Genomic DNA, 24397 nt, shown 5'->3' on the forward strand with positions numbered 1-24397 from the left:
TTTTACTTCTGATATCATGCGAACCTAGGAGCCTAGATTCTGACCTAGCTGACATTGACTGCATATAGACTAGGCATGGTTTGATAGGACCAGATTGAGGAGAAATTTTCATGCACACATAGACTTAGGTCTAAATACAACTCTCCTCAATTTATGATCTGAATGCAAACAATGTATGCTTCTTCAAAGGTTTTCAAAATCTATCTCTCTAGGACTTAGAGCCTTCTATTTCTTGCATGTGATCATTTTTCAAAATCTCCATTATCTATCATTACCCGGTCTTCACGTTGCTGGGCTCTCTTCCAGAACCCTAGTTCGGGATAGAGCCTCACAACTGGGCCAATTATTTGGGTTAACGCCCCCCTACCACGTACCGCGGGCCACAGTCCGAAGTATATCGGTAGGCGCTCAAGGATGTTGAAAAACCTTACCTTAGAACCAGAGTTGAGAATGTATGCCACGTACCTCAGATTTTAATTCGGGTATATCGGCATAACTGGATTGGACAAAGATGATCTGAACCTAGAGTTAGGATTAGGGTCCTACAGCTGTTTTCAAAATAATGCATCTAGAGTCAGCCTTTTAGGGAGTGTTGTATGCGCATGAATGTTTGTGCAGGATGTGATTTCTATTTTCTTACATTTTTCCCAAAAATATTTTTCCAAATATCCATATTCTCATCTTTTCCTTCATTTTCTCAAACCCTGGATGATTTTTTCTCAAATATCCCATTTCTTTCAAAACTCCAGGTGATTTTTCACTCTTCTGTTCTACTGGATCTCGAATTTTCAGCTGCATTTTTATCCTGCCTGCAATTTTCCAAAATCATATGTTTTCTCTCATTGGATTTTCAATTCTTTTGTCTATTTGCAAAAATTATTCACCTTATTTTCCTCGTGCATACCTTGATTATTGCGGTGGAAATTGTTTACCCACTTGCCTTCTCCTTATTCTAAATCCGTTTGCGGATTGTTTTCCAAAAGATATCTCTTTCCTTCAAAAATGATATTTTCCTCGTGGTTGACGACCTCGCCTAGGTAACAAAGCACATTCTCCGTTGTTCATTTCTCTTGCAAAAGGATGACAACACAATTGTCGTAATCCTTACGACGACTCAATCCCTAGTAATGGGATAATCTTCCAATGGTCTACCACATTTTTCTTCCAAAAATCCAAAATTTTCCCTCAAAATTTGATCCTATCTTTGCCCTGCAGAGTCCTGCAGAGGAAGAGAAAGAAAGAGAACACAAGAGAGCATCCACAATATTTGATGGTTCGAACAAGGTCAGGAAGAAGAACCACATCACCACAGTACTCCTCAGCCTCAGAAGAAGAGATGGGCTCACCGTGACCCGTCAGAAGTCAAGAAAAACAACAAGAGGACGATGGCATAGATCCTCAGATGTACGCGATGTTTCAGAAAATGATGAAGAGGATGATGAGTGAGCAGGCTGGCACCAGCTCAGACAAAAATCCATTCAGTCAGAAAATTAGAGATCGTGTGGCCAAGAAATCAACCAAGGAGCATGTTCAAGATACTTCGGACGAAGAAGAATCAGCAGATGATACCGAGGAAGAATGCGAGATCTTTCATGGAGCAACTCGCAAACCAAAGGTCCAAGCAATAGAAAAACCGCTTTAAGCACAGTTCAAAGAAATGGCCAAAGTTGTTAAAGACCTGCAAGCTCGCGACAAGGGCAAGAAAGTCTTCACTAGCGAGGATTTTTATGATGGATTAGAAGGAGACGAAGAACTGGAAAACCTCCCCCGTAAATTCATCAAGTTTGATGGTTCTGGCGACCCAAAAGCCCATCTCATCGTGTTCTTCGCTGAATGCTCTAGGTTCAAGAGAGACAATAGAGCACTGTTCTTATGCTTTCCCCGCAGCCTGGAAGGAGTCGCGGCCAAATGGTACGCGGAACATATCAATCCTATAGAACTGAAAGAGTTTGACAAAGTCGTGAATTTGTTCGTTGAACGATTCTTGTTCAATACTGAAGCGCTCCCAACGCTGAATCACCTCTGCAATCTAAGGCAGAATGAAAATGAAAAGGCAAGGGACTTCATTCGCAGATGGAGAGAGACCTGCAACAAAATGAGGGATCCTATATCAGAAAGGCATGCTTTATCATTGATCCTCAATAATTTTTTGCAACCACTGAGAGGATTAATCTCTACCTCACCCTCCAAATCTTTCATTGAACTCATTGAGCGAGCAAAATGACTCGAGTTGAGCGTGGAGAATGGAGTCTATGAAGGCTTCACATTTTCCAAGAATAACCCTCAAAGTGAACAAAAGAAGAAGGCTCACTTCACTTTTGCGGCCAAATCTTTCAATAATAGCAAAGGCAACAAGAATAATCATGACAACAATTCAGAGAAATTCAAAAAGCAAAAAGGGAAGGACTTCAACATTGATAAACCTCTCCAATCCAGCCCTCAACATCAAAAGAAAGATCAAGAAAAATCAAAGCGCAATGACTGGAGAACTGATTGAGAATTCACCCCTCTGGATCAGACACTCGAGAGTATCCTCGAGTATATGCTTGAGAAAGACATTGTCCGGTTGCCTAAAGCCGCTGATCCTCCAGCAATTATGGGCAGATTCAAAGAATAGTTTTGCAAGTTTCATTGAGCAGTAGGGCACGATACAGAAAACTGTTTCGTCCTTAAGAACATTGTTCAAGACTGCATTGACAAGAAGCTCCTCGTCGAAGATGAAAAGGAGGATTAGTCATTCTGACTAAGAATTTTTTTTTTTTTACAATCATTCAAGAAGATGACAATGCCAACAATTTCTCATTTCTCATCTTGCTTTTTCAAAAGAATAATGTAATCCCATTCTCTTTCCTTGATTTCAAAGTATCAATAAAATCATCAAATTTTTCAATAGCTTGGCGCCATCTTATTTATTTTTCTTCCTTTTCACAATGTCTCTCTTGTGAGGAATGATCTTGAGGACATCTACCAGTCAAGAAGCTTGTCGCCTTATTCATCAATTATCCTTCTTTTATTCAAAATTTTCCTCCCTAGTTACACTGGGGCATTTTTTTTGAAAATTTATCTTTACCTCAAAACATACTGTATGCAGGCAGGATAAACCAATCTCTCATTTTGCATATATATGCACTCATTTGCATTAATTTTGCATTCATTTGCACTTCATTTGCATTTCATGTGCATGTGCATTTCATTTGCACTAATTATGCACCCAATTCACTTCCCGTTCAGGATAAGGGGTTAATCCTGAAAATCAGACCACATACATCTAAATATGATGGTCTTTCTCATTGCAAGTCAAATAATCCAGTCCTCGAACTGGCCATTCTCAAAACTTTCAATCCCAGTCCTCGCACTATTGATTTTCAAAATTCAATCTTCTAATTAAAGATTTTCCTTCGAAGATTCAAGTTTCGACTCGGGTTTTCCTTTAAATCATTTTCCTTTGTTGATCCGAGTTCCGACTCGAGATCTCTTTATCTTATTCGAGCTCTGATTCGAGCTCTTCATTCTCTTTTGTTGATCCGGGTTCCGACTCGAGATCTCTTTATCTTATTCGAGCTCTGATTCGAGCTCTTCATTTTCTCTGTTGATCCGAGTTCCAACTCGTGATCTCTTTACCTTATTCGAGCTCTGATTCAAGCTCTTCATTTTCCTTTGTTGATCCGGGTTCCGACTCAAGATCTCTTTATCTTATTCGAGCTCTAACTCGAGCTCTTCATTTTTCTTCTGTTGGTCCGGGTTCCGACTCGAGATCTCTTTATTTACTCGAGCCCTGACTCGAGCTCTTCATTTTCTTTTGTTGATCCGGGTTCCGACTCGTGATCTCATTACCTCACTCGAGCCCTGACTCGAGCTCCTCACTTTCTTTTGTTGATCCGGGTTCCGACTCGAGATCTCTTTATCTTATCCAAGCTCTAATTCAATCACTTCATTTTCTTTTGTTGATCCGGGTTCCGACTCGAGATCTCTTTATTTACTCGAGTCCTGACTCGAGCTCTTCATTTTCTTTTGTTGATCCGGGTTCCGACTCGTGATCTCTGTATTTTATTCGAGCTCTGACTCGAACTCATCATTCTCCTTTGTTGATCCAAGTCATTTCGATCCTCAGGGTCTGTCAATTGCTCAAATTTAATATTTCGCCCACCAATTCAAATCTTTGGATCAGTCAATTCTCAATTTTGACCCCAAGGTCACCCAATTTCCAACTTCAAATTCCAATTCTCAAATCCAATTACCAAATTCTCAATTTTGACCTCTAGGTCACTCAATTTTCAATTTTTGACCTTTGGGTCACTCAATTCTCAATTTCGACTGCCAGGTCATCCAATTTCTATTCCCCGTTCAGGATAAGGGGATAATCCTGAAACCATTCATAGAAGCGATCCAACTCTCTATAATGGTCTTCGTTCTTAATTGAACTGATATTGTTCCAAGTGAACTGATAGTCGTTCTTTATTAAACTGATAGTGTTCCAAGTGAACTGATAAGTATTCTGAGTGAACTGATAGTCGTTCTTCATTGAACTGATAGTGTTCCCAAGTGAACTGATAGTCGTTCTTCATTGAACTGATAGTGTTCCAAGTGAACTGATAATCGTTCTTCATCGAACTGATAGTGTTCCCAAGTGAACTGATAGTCGTTCTTAATCGAACTGATATTGTTCCCCCAAGTGAACTGATAGTCGTTCTTCATCGAACTGATAGTCGTTCTTCATCGAACTGATAGTGTTCCAAAGAACTGATAGTCGTTCTTAATTGAACTGATATTATTCCCACCGATGGTCGTTCTTAATTGAACTGATATTGTTCCCAGCAAATTGATGGTCGTTCTTCATTGAACTGATATTGTTCCCAAGTGAACTGATAGTCGTTCTTAATTGAACTGATATTGTTCCCAGTGAACTGATAGTCGTTCTTTATTGAACTGATAGTGTTCCAAGTGAACTGATAATCGTTCTTCATTGAACTGATAGTGTTCCCAAGTGAACTGATAGTCGTTCTTCATTGAACTGATAGTGTTCCCAAGTGAACTGATAGTCGTTCTTCATTGAACTGATAGTGTTCCAAGTGAACTGATAATCGTTCTTCATCGAACTGATAGTGTTCCCAAGTGAACTGATAGTCGTTCTTAATAGAACTGATATTGTTCCCCCAAATGAACTGATAGTCGTTCTTCATTGAACTGATATAGTTCCTAGTGAACCGATGATCATTCTTAATTGAGCTGATATTATTCCCAAAGATGGTCGTTCTTAATTGAACTGATATTGTTCCCTGTGAACTGATAGTCTTCTCCTTTGGGGAAAGAAGAGAATAATTTTTGTCGTGGATGCGTTAAACCGGACCTCCAACGCTCTCTTTCACCAAGGATTTCAAGAAAACTTTGTCAATTTGTCAATCAAATTATTTGTTGATTTCAAATCTTTACCTCAGTCTACCTTCAGCATTACTTCCAAAAGAGTGGAGCTTTTGCAAAAAGAGATTCAAAATTCAAATTCTTTATATTGGCCAACCAAAAGGATGAAGGATAAATCCTCGATATGGCCAGCAAAGAAGATTCAGTGTTATTGAAAGGCCATAGGTGATTGATATTGATCGCAGTCAATGGCACATCTCTAAAGATTATTCTTGTAAAGATAAGGCAGTGGAAATATCCTGAGTGTAAGAACCACGATATTTCTGAGATATTTTGTACTGGCATGTGCTTCATTATTTGTTACTTCTTGCTTTATCGCAAGAATTTCTCGTAACTATGCTAATATAGCAATACGAAGTCTTAATCGCGTAAGATTCGAGTTACGAAGCAATTAAGGATGACCTTGGCGAACTAAGGTCTGATATCCCTAGACTAGATTTATAACACATCTAAGTAGGTTCATCCCGAATTTGAAACCTAAACTAGGAAAATATTTCTTGTAGTATGGCGAAACGGGTATATCGGTAAATACGAGTCACGACAAGAGCGAATTTTGTCAGAATAGAAAACCTAAATAAATAAATTTAAAACTTAGGTTTTAGATTACGAAGGATAAGGTTTGAAATGAAATTTGCTTAAATGATTGAAACCTAGCTTTTAAATGAAAAATTTACTAAGGTTTTATGAGATATTAAAATTTGATTTTTGTAAAGTTAAAAAGAGACTTTTTCAAAAAAAAAATCTCCAAGACCTAATTTGGAATTTGGAAAAGGTAGTTAGCATGGGGCCCACGTGAGCATGAGCTCAGCCCATGCTACTTTTAAAAAATATATATATATAATAAAACAATAATACAAAAAAATGGTATTTAAATAGCATTTTTGAAAAGCATGAATTTTCAAAAGTTGGGGTTGGGTTTTGGCATTACCATAAAAGGTTGCCCAAAACCCAACGGCTATTGGGCTGGAAGGGGGTAGCTCCAGCCCATCATGTCAAAAAAAAAAAGAAAGAAACAAAAAAAAAAGAGTTGATTTGATTTTAAAAAGGGGTTTGACCTTAGGGTCAAAAGGTGGTCTATGGGGAGACCTACTTTCCCTAATTTAGGGAGAGTAGTTGTGGGCTAGGCTCAAGGGTTGTACACCCTTGAGCTAGGCCCATCATGAAGGGGGTCAAATCCCCTTGGACTAGCCCTTATAGCACATAGAGGAAGGGGGGGGCGTGTGGAAGGAGAGCCCTCCATCTCCTCCCCTCTCATCCCAGCCCTCCATCTCTTGGAGTGGCTATTTAAGGGAGGGAGGAGAGTGAAATTCATTTCTCTCTTCCTCCTCCTCAACCGTCTCCCTCCATTTTTCCCTTTTTCTCTTCTCTCTCAAGTGTGAGAGTGAAGAGAGTGTAGAGAGTGAGGTGAGTGTGGCTGAGAGAGTGCAAGTGAGGGCATCAGCACCACCACACCGGAACCATCTCCGTCCCTACGCCGGAAAACCCCGAAGGTGAAGAGCTTCCACTTTGCATTCCATTTTCTTTTGAAAAATGCATGAAAAAAAAAAGTTGTTAAGGTTGGTCTGGGTTTTTCCTTTTCTCTTAAATCATGGAACTTGTATGGGTGTGGGTGAGTTTTAGAGGGATCGACACATCGCTGTGGTAAACACACACACACCGGACGTTCCACGCAATGGAACTGTCCTTAGGCGATTTCGGAGTTCTGGAGCTCCGGAGTCTCCTCTGCTCAAAAGACCATATCTCACTCGATACTGGTCCAAATGAGGCGATCTTGGACTTTTCGGAAAGGGGAGACAACGTTCTCCAACCTTTATGTTTGCAGTTTTCACTGGTTCGGTCTGCAACCCTTGCTAAAAAGCCTTGTTTTTAGCACACATTCAGAACTACTGTCACTGTACAGGAAGTCCTGAACATTGTCCGGTAATCCGGTGGTATTTCTTAAACTATTCGCCAGAATTTTTCACGCTATAACTTTTTGGAAAGGTAGAACAACTATCTACGACTTCGATATTGGCAATTTCCCCTGATTCGTTTTGTAAACCCTTCAAAAAGTCAGGTTTTAGCAGACTGACAGGTTTTTGACAGTGGTCCAGGAAGTTCCAGACACTGTCTGGTAACACAGCGCCATTTCCCAGACTGATGGTTGGATTAGAGTGATCTTAGTGTCTGTGCGACGCTGAGACGCGGATCTATGAGTTCTGTGTTGAAAATTTTTTCTGTTTCGGTGCGGACTGAGCCCAAATCAGGTCATCTTTCAGGCTATTTTTGGGCCATGTAAATAACTATATAACTATATATATAAAAAAAAAAAAGAGAGAGAGAAGATGGTTGGGACTCGCCGTGTCCCACTGCAACCTCTGCAGCGTTCGGTATGGCAGGGTGGTCATACCCACTTTGGGGTTCGGACCCACCCGTTGGGTCTTCCCCAATCACATGGGGAAGGGGCGCCACACGGGACGCCCACGGTTTTGGGTAACCGGGTGTGCTTTACACCCGGAGCACCCTTTTGTTGGGACATGCTCCAGCAGCCAGTAGGCTGCAGCCTTGCTTCTGGCTGTCCCTTGGCAAAGGAGGTTTCCTCCTAGACCCGGCAGGGTCTGGTCCAACGTGGACCAGACCAGCTGGTCGCTGGCCAGTTTGCCTTCCAACGGCACCTTAGCCGCACCCCATGGTGCAGGCTGCTCGCGACCCATTGCGGGCTGCTGCCTTAGCAGCATGGGGTCTGACACATAGGTCAGACCAAGGTGGGGTTAGGTCTGGTCTAGCAGACCAGGCTGCCCAAACGACCCCGGTTGGAGCCTTATGGTGGCGGCTGGTGCTAAGTGCGCCCGCAAGGCTTAGCCAACCACTAGGTGGTTGCGTGTCCTGCTGCACCCACCCGATAGCCTCGTTGTAGAGCTTAGTGAAGCTCGTGTTGGTGGCTGTCACAGCTCTATGACTTTGGTACGACATGCCTAGACTACCTACTTATGTGATTTCCACATTGCCGCCATTTCAAAAAGCATGAAAATGCATGCATGAAGGCAAAACCGATGGAGAGTCACTAATGGACTCCTTGCGGCACGGGTATGATGTCCAAATAGCCCGTTTAGTACACTTGGCACCAACGGTGCATGGTTCAGAACTGCCTATACGGCCTGGTGGGCTACGATTAGCCTTTTTGGCATTTTGGCACACGTTGTGCCATTTTACCCTTGCACGTCCCGTCAGTGGTCCAGAATGACCACCTTAGCCTTCGCTGCCACATCGTGGTGAGTTTGGAAAGGGGTATAGTGTGGCAAGCGGTACGCTGCCCATGTACCTTATTACGATTCCCAATTATTGGGTTTTTTCGTCGTTTTCAGCAGAAAACCGTTGTTTTTACTTTTTTGAGTTTGCTAGTGCGGTGGCACATCACGGATGTATTGACGTAATCCCCGTACACATGGGGTTACTTTAAGAACCTTTCCTCGATACTCATAAGTGTCGACACTACGGTCTTCCCTAAGCGAATGGTTTCGCTAAGTGTTGGAGCCGACATAGGGCGGCAGAAATATGCGTATTTGGGAAATCCGTGCTTAAAGTTTTGGACACTTGTTGTCGTACGAACATGATGATATATATATATTTTAAGCCTGTTATCGCTTAGAATTGTGCCTTTATGAATATGTGTTCCCAATCGTGATAATGTGTGGTTTATTCACGTGGCGCATCATGACACGTATGTCACCCGTTTGGATTCGTCGAGTACCTCTTGTTTTGGCTCACATTCGTATATCAATGGATATACGACGCACCAAAGGCGTGTGTTGTACTCGATGTGACATACACCTGGAAAGAACTAAAAGCACTGTAGGGTATGACACTTTCGACCTATTGAGGTTTGGGACTCGATTGGAGTCTTCGGGCAGTGGCCCGGGTTTGTGGGAGCATACTCACACCTTGTGTCACCCTAGGCATAAAATGAAAATGTTATAATATCGTCTTCACAGGCGATGTGCTCGTGTGGCCGTGAGAGGCTAAGCACGTGGATGGGCAAGCCAAGTCCTCGTTTGCGTACCCCGCGGGGACCACGAGGCACATCTACCTCGTAGGGGGGTATGACCTGAAGAATGAGCCTAAATAAGATAATCCTGCCGCGCCCCATTCACAAATTTGGTCACCCAGGGAGAGGGTGAATGGTACAGCCCCGAGTGACATGTGGTTACTACGACCTGTTCTTTTGAGGAGCCGATGTGCCCTCTGACCTCCAGTCACTCGGAGTTAGGGAGGTCAAGGTTGCCCTCCACAGGGACCTTTGCTACTGCAGTAGTACGGATTGCAATCCTTTGCCCCTGCGAAAGGTTTCTCCTGGCTGCGTGTCGCCCGCAGGTGGTTTTTCTCGTTCTATAGCATCCCCGGTTACCACACTAGAAATTTAATAACAAACGCCGGGTGCATGTCTCACAGAACTCGAGGGTTTTTCCTTCGCGTACCCGAAGGAGGTTAAAAAGAAGAACATAAAGACTAACCAAACAGACTGATGTACAGTAGTTGGTTACTTGCTTACTTTAGCACTGCTTGCACTTCCATTAGACTGTTGTACTTTGTTGGTTAGTTCCTGCTCTGTTTCAGTCGTTGCCCTGTTACTTACTTATAGTTTTACAGTCTTCTAGCACGAGCACTTACCTGACACTTGCACATATATCTGTCACTTTACTTGTTTCCTGATATGTGCCTTTTCTTGATAAAAATGGATATGCAATGTTGTTGTTCTTCACCAACTCGCAAGAGTTCTGACCCCATTTTATGGGGATACAGGTGATGAGTAGGCGCAGTGGCGATGTGACGGTGTACGGTTGGAGACTTGAGACCCACACTTAGCTGCAGATCTTGGTCCGTGTCTTGTTTTGGGGTTTGAGGGGAGTTTTCCTCTCATTTTGGGAGAGACTTGTTGTATGGGTGTTTCAGTCTCATTTTGTAAAACTCTGATATTATATGTATTTGGAATGAACATGTGGTTTGTATCTTTTACTGTGGCCTGCTCAGACTTGCAGCCTTTGCTTACCCCTTTGCACTTCTGCTATCTGTTTTAAACTCTTACAAAAAAAAATTTTTTGCTCAAAAACCAAAGGTTTTTACAAGGTCGGGGTTTGGGGTGTCACAGAGATTGGTATCAGAGCAGCTTTAAGTGTGGTCCAAGACTTCTGCGTGCATCGTTCATCGCACTGTAAGTATGTTTGGCTCAGTTAATTGTGTTGATTATTGTTGTTTCTTGTGCTACTTAGTTTACATATGCATGCTTCGAAATGTGGTTTGATAGATGTCGTCAGACCCAAGGTATGAAATGATCCTAGAAGCACTACGTGACCTAGGTCAAGGCGTAAGATCTTTAGATCATGCTGTGAAGCATTTGGCACGAGGTGTTCAGATGATGGCACCTCCGGCACCTCCGTGTGAGAGATGTAAAGTCTGTCATGAGGGGCAGATTTACCCACGTGAATGGTATCACTGCCCTTGTTATGGCCTTAAAGGGCATATTGAGGCTGAGTGCCAGCGTAAATTGGAAGACCTGGCAGCTGACCCAGTGGGAGGGGTGCATACTTCATCAGGTTTACCCAAGTGCACACCTTCTTCTACTCCTCGTCCGAAGCGAAGACGGTGCGGAAACCGGAACAACTACCGCGACCTCTACACTAGTAGAAAGTGAGAGCGATCGCACCGATATAAATGTTTTGTTAGGACACTGAGTCAGTGTCTACGGTTGTTACGGAAGAATGTATCTGGTAACCGTATTATAGAGGGTAATTTTGGCTTGTACTAAATATATGTATGCATCTTTGATCGTATAATGAAATCTTGTTTTGGTATCTACTCTTTGCTTATACGAGTCTCCTTGTTGTTAAGATGGCTTGGCGTGAACGTTGCAACAACATCATGGACACCTTGAACAACCTGGCTGAGGTTGTAGGCAGGCAGGCTGAGGCCATGCGTGCCATGGGAGAGAACATGCAAGCCTCTCAGGGACGAGAGACTCCTGTTCCTACTCCTTCACCGGTGTTAGTAGCGCCAGCCGTACCCTACAAGCAGTTCATGGCTATGAACACTCCGTCATTCGATGGGAAGTCTTCTCCTGAGGCAGCCGAGGACTGGATACGAGAGATCGAGCGGATCTTTCGTGTGCTGTAGGTCAGTGATGACTGAAAGGTGGATTTTGGCACGTATCGGCTCCGGAAGGATGCCGAAAGGTGGTGGGCGACCACCTGGGATGTCAAGTTTGCAGGCGGAGCCGTTTCGTGGGAGCAGTTCGTGGAGGTTTTCTACGCGGCCTACTTCCCGACCCACGAGCGCAGTCGGAAGATGCAGGAGTTCCTCGACCTTCAGCAGGGGAACTCTACTTTGGCGGACTACATTACGAGGTTTAGAAGCCTGGAGCGCTTCTGTCCGCATGTATACGTGACTGAGAAGGAACGAGCGATAAAGTTCGCTCGCGGTTTGAAGTTAGCACTGCGTCTGAGAGTGATCACACGTGCTCCCTCGACTCTTGAGGAAGCCCTGGAGACGGCTACACTCCTGGAGCAGGAATGGATAGAATCCCAGAAGACTTCGCAGTCTAGAGGAAAACAGCAGTAGATAGGCCAAAAGAGTTGGCCTAAGAAGAGATCCTATCAGCAGAACTCGGGTGGAAAGAAGTCCGCCCCGCCAGCAAAGAGGAACCATCAGAACAACAACAACCGTCAGCGACAGAATCGTCAGCCTCAGCAGCAGCAGCAGAATCAGGTAGTGGCGACCTCGAGATGCCCGAAGTGTCGTATGGATCATCCGGGCCGACCTTGTCCGCGTGACGTCGGAGGATGTATCTACTGTGGCAAGATGGGGCACTACATCAGGGATTGTCGGAAGAAGCAGTCCGACGATCTGAGGAGGAACACGCCAGGAACGTCGCAGCCAGCACCTCAGCGACCTCCTCAGCAGCAGCAATCTTACTCGCCGCAGCAATCTTCCCAGCAGAAGATGGGTAACCAGAAGACAGTGGCATGGCGTGCCTACGCAGCCACTATCGAGCAAGTGACCAAAGGAGAGTTGGTCCAAGGTACTATTCCAGTTGCTGGTCATGCAGCTTTTACTCTGTTCGACTGTGGTGCTTCGCATTCGTTTATAGCTTCTAGATTTGCTAGTTCTTTGCCTATGACTGCTGTGTTGTTGAATTGTCCTTTGAAAGTTCGTACACCGACTGGTGATCAGTCCTTGTGTACTTTGTACATTCTGAGCGTAGAGGTGTCAGTGGCAAGTCAGAGCTTGCCAGCTGACTTAATTCTGCTAGACATGACGGAGTTTGATGTCATTCTAGGCATGGATTGGTTGTTTGAGTATCATGCTCAAGTTTTGTGCAGAGAGAGCAAGGTGGTTTTGTACCCGCCTGGTCGTCCGGTTTTGGAGATCAGCCTTGCTCGACCTATTCAAGATAGTCGCTTGATTTCATCCTTTAAAGTTCAGAAATATCTGCGGAATGGGGGTACTGCCTTCTTAGTCAGTATCGCCCCAGTTGATTCGGTGTTAACCCCTATTGAGGATCTTGACGTAGTTCGGGAGTTCCCCGATGTGTTTCTTGAGGAACTGCCTGGGTTACCTCCGAACCGTGAGATCGAGTTTTGTATTGAGTTGTTGCCTAGAACGACTCCGATCTCAAAGGCACCGTATCGTATGGCTCCAGCAGAACTCGAAGAACTGAAGCGTCAGTTGGGAGAGTTGATGGAGCAAGGATTTATCAGAAACAGTGCATCGTCGTGGGGTGCACCTGTGTTGTTCGTGAAGAAGAAAGATGGATCCCTGAGGTTGTGCATTGATTACAGAATACTCAACCAAGCGACGATTAAGAATAAGTATCCGTTGCCGAGAATAGAAGATCTCTTTGATCAGTTGCAGAGAGCGAAGATATTCTCGAAGATCGACCTCAGATCGGGTTATCATCAACTCCGGATCAGAGAAGAAGATGTCTCAAAGACAACTTTTCAAACTAGGTACGGGTTGTACGAGTTCGTTGTGATGCCTTTTGGGCTCACAAATGCACCAGCAGCATTCATGGATCTGATGAATCATATTTTCCGTCCGTTCGTGGATACGTTCATGATCGTATTCATCGATGACATCTTGATCTACTCAGAGACCCCTGAGCAGCACCGAGAGCACCTGCGTATCGTGTTGGGAGAACTTCGGGAGCACAGATTGTTCGCCAAGTTCTCCAAGTGCGAGTTTTGGCTTCGACGAGTCATGTTTTTGGGTCATGTGATATCCAGTGATGGTGTGTCAGTTGATCCAGCAAAGGTCGAAGCAGTGTTGGACTAGAAGCAGCCTCAGTCTGTTTCAGATATTCGTAGTTTCCTCGAGTTAGCTGGTTACTACCGACGTTTCATTCAGGACTTCTCCAGGATTGCGCTTACTTTGACGAAGCTTCTGCGTAAGGGAGTCAAGTTCGAGTGGACCGACTCTTGTGAAGAGAGTTTCCAGATCCTGAAGACGAAGCTGACTACCTCTCCGGTGTTAGCTTTACCTTCTGGTAGAGGCGGTTTTGTGGTGTACACAGACGCTTTAGGTACAGGACTGGGATGCGTGCTCATGCAGCATGGTCGTGTTATTGCGTATGCTTCGCGACAGCTGAAGATTCACGAAAGGAACTATCCGACTCATGACTTGGAGTTAGCAGCAGTGGTGTTCGCCTTGAAGTCATGGCGACATTATCTATACAGAGATACGTTCAAGGTCTTTTCTGACCATAAGAGTCTCAAGTATTTATTTTCCCAGAAGGAATTAAATATGAGACAGCGTCGTTGGCTCGAGTTTATCAAAGATTATGAGTTTACGTTGTCTTACCACCCTGGTAAGGCGAACGTCGTGGCAGATGCGCTTAGCCGCAAATCGAGCAGTGTTCTGGCTAGTCTTGTGTGGAGCCAGAAGTTGATCGAAGATTTCGTGGTTTGGAAGCCATTTGCAGTCGAAGGCGGAATGATTAGATTGTCTGAGTTGGCCATTCGATCAGAGTTCTTGCCTAAAGTTATCGAGGCGCAGAAGCAAAACGCTAAATATCAGAAGTTTGTCGACCGAGCTCGTGAAGAGGGCTCAGTCTTTCACATTGATGACAGCAGTTGTATCCGCATGAAGGATCAACTTTGGGTGCCAAATGACCCTGAGTTGAGGAAGGAGATTCTTGATGAAGCACATCTGTCTAAGTACACCATCCATCCTGGTGGTACTAAGATGTTTAAGGACCTTCAACGAAGGTATTGGTGGAACGGGATGAAGCGTGAAGTCGCAGCGTATGTTTCGAGGTGTTTGACTTGCCAGCAAATCAAGATCGAGCACCAACGTCCCGGTGGTTCCATGCAGAGGATTGAGATTCCTCAGTGGAAATGGGAGGATATCACGATGGATTTCGTGGTAGGTTTACCGCGAACCAGGAGAAAGCACGATGCGATGGGTGATTGTGGACAGACTCACTAAGTCTGCTCACTTCTTACCTATCCGGATCAGTCAGCCGCTTGAGAGCTTAGCAGACTTGTATATCCGAGAGATTGTACGGTTACATGGCGTACCTACATCTATCATTTTGGATCGTGATCCCAGATTCACGTCGCGACTGTGGGGACAGTTGCAGTCAGCTTTGGGAACGAAGTTAAAGTTCAGTACAGCCTTTCACCCTCAGACTGATGGCCAGTCAGAGAGGACGATTCAGATGCTAGAAGATATGTTGCGGGCTTGTATGCTCGACTGGAAGGGTGAATGGGATTCACACTTGTGTCTGGTCGAGTTTGCCTACAACAACAGTTATCATGCTAGTATCAGTATGGCTCCGTACGAGGCTTTGTATGGGAGACCTTGCCGATCACCGTCATATTGAGACGATATCAGCGATCGATCCAGTGAATCGCCGATTGTTCTTCAGCACTACACTCAGCAAGTGCAGAAGATCCGAGAACGTTTGAAGGCAGCTCAGGACAGACAGAAGAGTTACGCCGATAAGAGGCGGCGAGAGCTTCAGTTTGATGTGGACGACATGGTTTTTGTGAAAGTATCACCGACGAAGAGCGTCTTTCATTTCGGAAAGAAGGGAAAGTTGAGTCCTAGATACGTTGGGCCATTCAGGATCCTCGAGAGGATCGGTGGAGCAGCCTATCGTATTGAGCTACCGCAGCAGTATGCTCAAATTCATAATGTTTTTCACGTGTCGATGTTGAGGAAGTACATTCCGGACCCATCACACGTCATCCGATACGAAGATGTCGAGGTTCAAGAGGACTTAACTGTGGCCGAGAGGCCTGTTGAGATCATCGATCATCGTGATCAAGTTCTGCGTACCAAAACCATTCCGTTGGTTAAGGTACGGTGGCAACACCATGGCATTGAAGAATGCACATGGGAGCCAGAGGCCAGCATGAGGGAGAAATACCCTGATCTTTTTGTGGCCTAGCGTTCGTGATTTCGCGGATGAAATCCCTTTTTAGGAGGGTAGGATGTAAGAACCACGATATTTCTGAGATATTTTGTATTGGCATGTGCTTCATTATTTGTTACTTCTTGCTTTATCGCAATAATTTCTCGTAACTGTGTTAATATAGCAATACGAAGTCTTAATCGCGTAAGATTCGAGTTACGAAGCAATTAAGGATGACCTTGGCGAACTAAGGTCCGATATCCCTAGACTAGATTTATAACACATCTAAGTAGGTTCATCCCGAATTTGAAACCTAAACTAGGAAAATATTTCTTGTAGTATGGCGAAACGGGTATATCTGTAAATACGAGTCACGACGAGAGCGAATTTTGTCAGAATAGAAAACCTAAATAAATAAATTTAAAACTTAGTTTTTAGATTATGAAGGATAAGGTTTGAAATGAAATTTGTTTAAATGATTGAAACCTAGCTTTTAAATGAAAAATTTACTAAGGTTTTATGAGATATTAAAATTTGATTTTTGTAAAGTTAAAAAGAGACTTTTTCAAAAAAAAAATCTCCAAAACCTAATTTGGAATTTGGAAAAGGTAGTTAGCATGGGGCCCACGTGAGCATGAGCTCAGCCCATGCTACTTTTAAAAAATATATATATATATAATAAAACAATAATACAAAAAAAATGTTATTTAAATAGCATTTTTGAAAAGCATGAATTTTCAAAAGTTGGGGTTGGGTTTTGGCATTACCATAAAAGGTTGCCCAAAACCCAACGGCTATTGGGCTGGAAGGGGGTGCCCCTTAGGGGGTAGCTCCGGCCCATCATGTCAAAAAAAAAAGAAAAAAAAATGATTTGATTTGATTTTAAAAAGGGGTTTGACCTTAGGGTCAAAAGGTGGTCTATGGGGAGACCTACTCTCCCTAATTTAGGGAGAGTAGTTGTGGGCTAGGCTCAAGGGTTGTACACCCTTGAGCTAGGCCCATCATGAAGGGGGTCAAATCCCCTTGAAGAGAGTGTAGAGAGTGAGGTGAGTGTGGCTGAGAGAGTGCAAGTGAGGGCACCAGCACCACCACACCAGAACCATCTCCGTCCCTACGCCGAAAAACCCCGAAGGTGAAGAGCCTCCACTTTGCATTCCATTTTCTTTTGAAAAATGCATGAAAAAAAAAAGTTGTTAAGGTTGGTCTGGGTTTTTCCTTTTCTCTTAAATCATGGAACTTGTATGGGTGTGGGTGCGTTTTAGAGGGATCGACACATCGCTGTGGTAAACACACACACACCGGACGTTCCACGCAATGGAACTGTCCTTAGGCGATTTCGGAGTTCTGGAGCTCCGGAGTCTCCTCTGCTCAAAAGACCATATCTCACTCGATACTGGTCCAAATGAGGCGATCTTGGACTTTTCGGAAAGGGGAGACAACGTTCTCCAACCTTCATGTTTGCAGTTTTCACTGGTTCGGTTTTCAACCCTCGCTAAAAAACCTCGTTTTTAGCAGACATTCAGAACTGCTGTCAGTGTACAGGAAGTCCTGAACATTGTCCGGTAATCCGGTGGTATTTCTTAAACTGTTTGCCAGAATTTTTCACGCTATAACTTTTTGGAAAGGTAGAAAACCTATATACGACTTCAATTTTGGAAATTTCCCTTGATTCATTTTGTAAACCCTTCAAAAAGTCAGGTTTTTGACAGTGGTCCAGGAAGTTCCATACACTGTCTGGTAACACAGTGCCATTTCCCAGACCGATGGTCGGATCAGAGTGATCTTGGTGTCTGTGCAAATCTGAGACGCGGATCTACGAGTTTCGTGTTGAAATTTTTTGCTGTTTCGGTGCGGACGGACCCCAAATCGGGTCATCTTTCAGGCTATTTTTGGGCCATGTAAATAACTATATAACTATATATATAAAAAAAAAAAAAAGAGAGAGAAGATGGTTGGGACTCGCCGTGTCCTGCTGCAACCTCTGCAGCGCTCGGTATGGCAGGGTGGTCTGACCCACTTCGGGGTTCGGACCCACCCGTTGGGTCTTCCCCAATCACATGGGGAAGGGGCGCCACACGGGACGCCCACGGTTTTGGGTAACCGGGTGTGCTTTACACCCGAAGCACCCTTTTGTTGGGACATGCTCTAGCAGCCAGTAGGCTACAGCCTTGCTGCTGGCTGTCCCTTGGCCAAGGAGGTTTCCTCCTAGACCCGGCAGGGTCTGGTCCAACGTGGACCAGACCAGCTGGTCGCTGGCCAGTTTGCCTTCCAACGGCACCTTAGCCGCACCCCATGGTGCAGGCTGCTCGCGACCCATTGCAGGCTGCTGCCTTAGCAGCCTGGGGTCTGACACATAGGTCAGACCAAGGTGGGGTTAGGTCTGGTCCAGCAGACCAGGCTGCGCAAACGACCCCGGTTGGAGCCTTATGGTGGCGGCGGGTGCTAAGTGCGCCCGCAAGGCTTAGCCAACCACTAGGTGGTTGCGTGTCCTGCTGCACCCACCCGATAGCCTCGTTGTAGAGCTTAGTGAAGCTTGTGTTGGTGGCTGTCACAGCCCTATGAGTTTGGTACGACATACCTAGACTACCTAGTTATGCGATTTCCACCTTGCTGCCATTTCAAAAAGCACGAAAATGCGTGCATGAAGTCAAAACCGATGGAGAGTCACTAATGGACTCCTTGCGGCACGTGTATGATGTCCAAATAGCCCGTTTAGTACACTTGGCACCAACGGTGCATGGTTCAGAACTGCCTATAGGGCCTGGTGGGTTACGGTTAGCCTTTTTGGCATTTTGGCACACGTTGTGCCATTTTACCCTTGCACGTCCCGTCAGTGGTCCAGAATGACCACCTTAGCCTTCGCTGCCACATCGTGGTGAGTTTGGAAAGGGGTATAGTGTGGCAAGCGGTACGCTGCCCATGTACCTTATTACGATTCCCAATTATTGGGTTTTTTCGTCGTTTTCAGCAGAAAACTGTTGTTTTTACTTTTTTGAGTTTGCTAGTGCGGTGGCACATCACGAATGTATTGACGTAATCCCCGTACACATGGGGTTACTTTAAGAACCTTTTCTCGATACTCATAAGTGTCGACACTACAGTCTTCCCTAAGCGAATGGTTTCGCTAAGTGTTGGAGCCGACATAGGGCGGCGGAAATATGCGTATTTGGGAAATCCGTGCTTAAAGTTTTGAACACTTGTTGTCGTACGAACATGATGATATATATATATTTTAAGCCTGTTATCGCTCAGAATTGTGCCTTTATGAATATGTGTTCCCAATCGTGATAATGTGTGGTTTATGCACGTGGCACATCATGACACGTATGTCACCCGTTTGGATTCGTCGAGTACCTCTTGTTTTGGCTCACATTCGTATATCAATGGATATACGACGCACCAAAGGCGTGTGTTGTACTCGATGTGACATACACCTGGAAAGAACTGAAAGCACTGTAGGGTATGACACTTTCGACCTGTTGAGGTTTGGGACTCGATTGGAGTCTTCGGGCAGTGGCCCGGGTTTGTGGGAGCATACTCACACCTTGTGTCACCCTAGGCATAAAATGAAAATGTTATAATATCGTCTTCACAGGCGATGTGCTCGTGTGGCCGTGAGAGGCTGAGCACGTGGATGGGCAAGCCAAGTCCTCGTTTGCGTACCCCACGGGGACCACGAGGCACATCTACCTCGTAGGGGGGTATGACCTGAAGAATGAGCCTAAATAAGATAATCCTGCCGCGCCCCATTCACAAATTTGGTCACCCAGGGAGAGGGTGAATGGTACAGCCCCGAGTGACATGTGGTTACTACGACCTGTTCTTTTGAGGAGCCGATGTGCCCTCTGACCTCCAGTCACTCAGAGTTAGGGAGGTCAAGGTTGCCCTCCACAGGGACCTTTGCTACTGCAGTAGTACGGATTGCAATCCTTTGCCCCTGCGAAAGGTTTCTCCTGACTGTGTGTCGCCCGCAGGTGGTTTTTCTCGTTCTGTAGCATCCCCGGTTACCACACTAGAAATTTAATAACAGACGCCGGGTGCATGTCTCACAGAACTCGAGGGTTTTTCCTTCGCGTACCCGAAGGAGGTTAAAAAGAAGAACATAAAGACTAACCAAACAGACTGATGTACAGTAGTTGGTTACTTGCTTACTTTAGCACTGCTTGCACTTCCATTAGACTGTTGTACTTTGTTGGTTAGTTCCTGCTCTGTTTCAGTCGTTGCCCTGTTACTTATAGTTTTACAGTCTTCTAGCACGAGCACTTACCTGACACTTGCACATATATCTGTCACTTTACCTGTTTCCTGATATGTGCCTTTTCTTGATAAAAATGGATATGCAATGTTGTTGTTCTTCACCAACTCGCAAGAGTTCTGACCCCGTTTTATGGGGATAAAGGTGATGAGTAGGCGCAGTGGCGATGTGACGGTGTACGGTTGGAGACTTGAGACCCACACTTAGCTGCAGATCTTGGTCCGTGTCTTGTTTTGGGGTTTGAGGGGAGTTTTCCTCTCATTTTGGGAGAGACTCGTTGTATGGGTGTTTCAGTCTCATTTTGTAAAACTCTGATATTATATGTATTTGGTATGAACATGTGGTTTGTATCTTTTACTGTGGCCTGCTCAGACTTGCAGCCTTTGCTTACCCCTTTGCACTTCCGCTATCTGTTTTAAACTCTTACAAAAAAAAAAATTTGCTCAAAAACCAAAGGTTTTTACAAGGTCGGGGTTTGGGGCGTCACACTGAGCGCTAGAAAAAGAGAGAATTCATCCAAGCCCTGTCTCCTCAAAATCACCTAAGCTGCAATTAAATATCCGCAAAAGAGATCTGTCACTTGTCGTCAAGATAAAGGCGAATTAAGCGAGTAGACCCCCGGGGCCAAAGAAGATTTGAAACATCTCCAAGATGACGGAGTTTGTAACGGATCCTTCAAGGGAAAGTCCAAAGCACTGTCGAGATGAAGACAGATGCGATGAACCTCTAACCCATGAGCCAACATCGTCCAAGAAGGATCGAAACATCTCCAAGTTGAAGGAGTTTGTGGCGTACCCTTCCAAAAGAGAGAAAGAGAGGAAAAAGAAAGAGAGAAAAAGTCAGAACATCTCCAAAATGAAGAAGAATGTAGCCAAAACACCAGAGATCCAAAAGAGTGCAGAAAGATTATCATGAGAAAAGCTCCCAGGATATCAAACTGTCAGATCTATCAAGAATCCTCTTTAATCTTGTGAAATTCTATTATCAATAATCTTTCATCAATTGCTTTCATAATATCAAATTCTCTTTCCTATTCATATCAAGGAAATTGATAACTTCCTTAAAGAAGGTCAATTGCAAGCAATTTGGATTTCAAGTCTCGATTCTACGAAGTGAACCTTGTTTGGAAGTAATGCTTTGGGTAGAAAAGAAAGAATATCTTTGCAACAATGTGCAACATTTTCAAAAACTTTGAATCAATAACAGAATTCTCAATATTTTGACAATATTTTCTAGCTATCTTGACGTGAAGTGAGAGCTTGATGTCCGTCTTGATACATCCTGACACCAATTTTAAATCTCTCTTAAGGACTTGATTCCTTCCCTTCTTTGAGAGCATGAACTCTCAAATTTGCACACTTCCCTGTGTCCCCACTGTCCCACCATAAGCAGTCCCATTTCGGTTCAAGGTTGAACCACCAATCATTTCTCGCAAAAGGCAATTTCACAAGCTATTCAGTCTCAGCAATGAGGCGCCCAAAATCAATCCCTTTTCAAGCTTTAGGGACCCCATTTTCCTTCCTTTTGCAAAAAACCCTGTCGGATTTATTGTACAAAATCCGAAGGCTCCATCATGGTCTCTTCCTTCGAGGATTCCATTCCATTTTCCGCCCGATCAGGTTAAGGGTACAAACCTGAGCCTCCTTCAAAGAGGTATTCCATTTTCCGCCCGATCAGGATAAGGGTACAAACCTGAGCCTCATTCAAAGAGGTATTTCTTTTTCCGCCCAATCAGGATAAGGGTACAAACCTGAGCCTCATTTGATGAGGTATTCCATTTCCCGCCCAATCAGGATAAGGGTACAAACCTGAGCCTCAATCAAAGAGGTATTTCATTCTCCGCCCAATCAGGATAAGGGTATAAACCTGAGTCTCATTTTATGAGATATTTGATTCCCCAATCAGGTTAAGGGTCAAACCTGAGCTTCGTTCCATACGAGGTATTTCTGTCCCATCCAGGTTAAGGGCATAAAACCTGAATTTCACTCTCACAGAGTGAATCTTTCCTCTTCATTCTCCATTTCATATCTACCATGATCACTGGGCTAATTTCCTCACACCCAGTCAGATCCTTCTTACTGGGGCATTTTTTTATATAGCCCAAATTTGGTGTGTTTTTCTTTGCCACTAAGCTCGGCCACAAGCCGGCTTAGTAGCAAAGAGGGGCATTTGTAAACACCCCAAATTTTCATTCACCTCTCCAACATTTCCACCAAGCATCAGCATCCAGCCTCTGAAATCGCTGGAGGGCAAAATGGTCATTTTCTGAGCCCGGACCTTGCAAAAGTCTAAATTTCATCTGCAACTCTCAAAATTTCTCTATTTTTAGCTCAGATGTTCAAAATTTTATTCCTGACAGAAAACAGGAATCTCCAAGTCTTGGTTCAAGATTATATTGCATAAGACATGGCATTGCATATCATTGCATGAGCATCTCATATCATTGCACTGCACAGCATGTCATTTCGAGGTCTAGAACTCTTGATTTCAAAATTTTCAATCCAGATTAGAATTTCAACTCTTTTCAAAATCAATTTTAAACCCTGGGTCTTCAAAATTATCAATTCTTCCCATTTTACCTCCAGGACTCTGAATTTCAAAATATTTTATCAGGAAAACAATCTGGATAATTTTCAATAAATTTCATCTCAGATTTTGCCCTTTTGTCAGCAAATTTCAAATATCTTCCTTTTATAAAATCGCCCTACAGGGACCAATTCTTTTCAAAATTTCTATTTTACCAATTAGTCCAGGTTTTGTTAAAATTCCAAAAAAAGGTTTTGTTGTTTTGTCCTTATTTCAATAAAGAAGCAATGTGTGGGACCCACACTGAGGTGGTGTCACATAGGCTTTTCTTTTGAAAAACCTGAACTTTGAAAAACCCCAAAAAATATAGGAGCCTTGTCCCTTGGATTGGCGCCACTTGTCTTTTCTCTCTCCTCCCATTTACCTGCCATGTGTCAGCATAGGATTCACCTAGAGGTGGCGCCACATGTCACCTTCTCTCTTCAGCCATCCCGTGACACGTGTCAGTGTGGGGCTACCTTAAAAAGCCGCCACATGTCATTAGACATCCTCCTCATTCCATGCCATGTGTCAGTATCCACCCTGCGCCATGTGTCATTCCAAGGTCACCCTGAGAGGCCAAGTGTCATGTATTGTCCTGTCTAGAAAAAGTAAAGCCTGTCTCCTTTGAGGTGGCGCCTTTTGAAGTGTGTCTCCTGCAGAGGACACGTGTCAACCTCTCCCTCCTTTAGAAAAGTAGACTGACACATGTCTCTCCCTACTTTTCTCAGAAAAGTAGGTGACACGTGTCATTCTCTGCTCTTCTCAGAAAAAGCAAATGACACATGTCATTTCCAGCTTCCTTCAGAAAAAACAAATGACACATGTCATCCTCTGCTCTTTTCAGAAAAAGCAAATGACACATGTCATTCTCTGCTCTTCTCAGAAAAAGCAAATGACACATGTCATTCTCTATTCTTCTTAGAAAAAGCAAATGACACATGTCATTCTCTGCTCTTCTTAGAAAAAGCTAGAATTCAAACATTCAAACCCAGGCTGAGGTGGCGTAAATCCTGAACTCTACTTTTTCCATCTGGTCTGAGATGGCGCTACATGTTCCTTGTTCCTCTCTTCTGCCACATGGCATTGTAGGAGCCACCCTGAGGTGGTGCCACATGGCCAGTCCTCCCTGCATCAGAAAAAGTAGGAACATCTCCCCTCTGAGGTGGCATCTTCTGCTTCTTCAGCTCCTGCCTCCTGACACATGTCAATGTGGAGTCACCCTGAGGTGGCGCCACATGTCAGTCTCTCCTTTCCTCTAGAAAAAGCAGAAATTTAAATTTCAAACTCTCTCTGAGGTGGCACCATCTGAAGAACCTCCTCCAGCAAGCTGACACTTGTCAGGTATGGAACCATCCTGGACTGCCACGTGTCCAGATCTCCTTTCATTAGAAAAAGTAGAATTCAAACTCCTCTGAGGTGGCACCTTCTGAGCCCACTGCTCTGTTCTTCTGATACATGTCAAGAGCCACTCTGATGTGGCGCCACATGGCCTGCTCCTACTGCTTCTAGATTCAAATCTCAAACACCTTTTGAGGTGGCGCCATTCCAGAGCCCCAATTGGCTTCAATTTTCATTTTTTATTTTATTCAAAATAAAAATAGCCCCATGAGGTGGCGCCATCTGAGGGCTCCCTACAAAAGGCAAATTTTGAATTTCAAACCCCAGGTAGCACCCTCTAAGGTGGCGCCATTTGGGAGCCTCCTGCAGAGAAAATCAAGCAAGCTTTTTGAAAAATTCCAAATTTCCCTGCTGAGGTGTCTCACCCACAA

Source organism: Nuphar pumila, chromosome 1, assembly GCF_984573655.1.
Source record: "Nuphar pumila chromosome 1, dmNupPumi1.hap1.1, whole genome shotgun sequence".
NCBI classification, from domain to species: domain Eukaryota; kingdom Viridiplantae; phylum Streptophyta; class Magnoliopsida; order Nymphaeales; family Nymphaeaceae; genus Nuphar; species Nuphar pumila.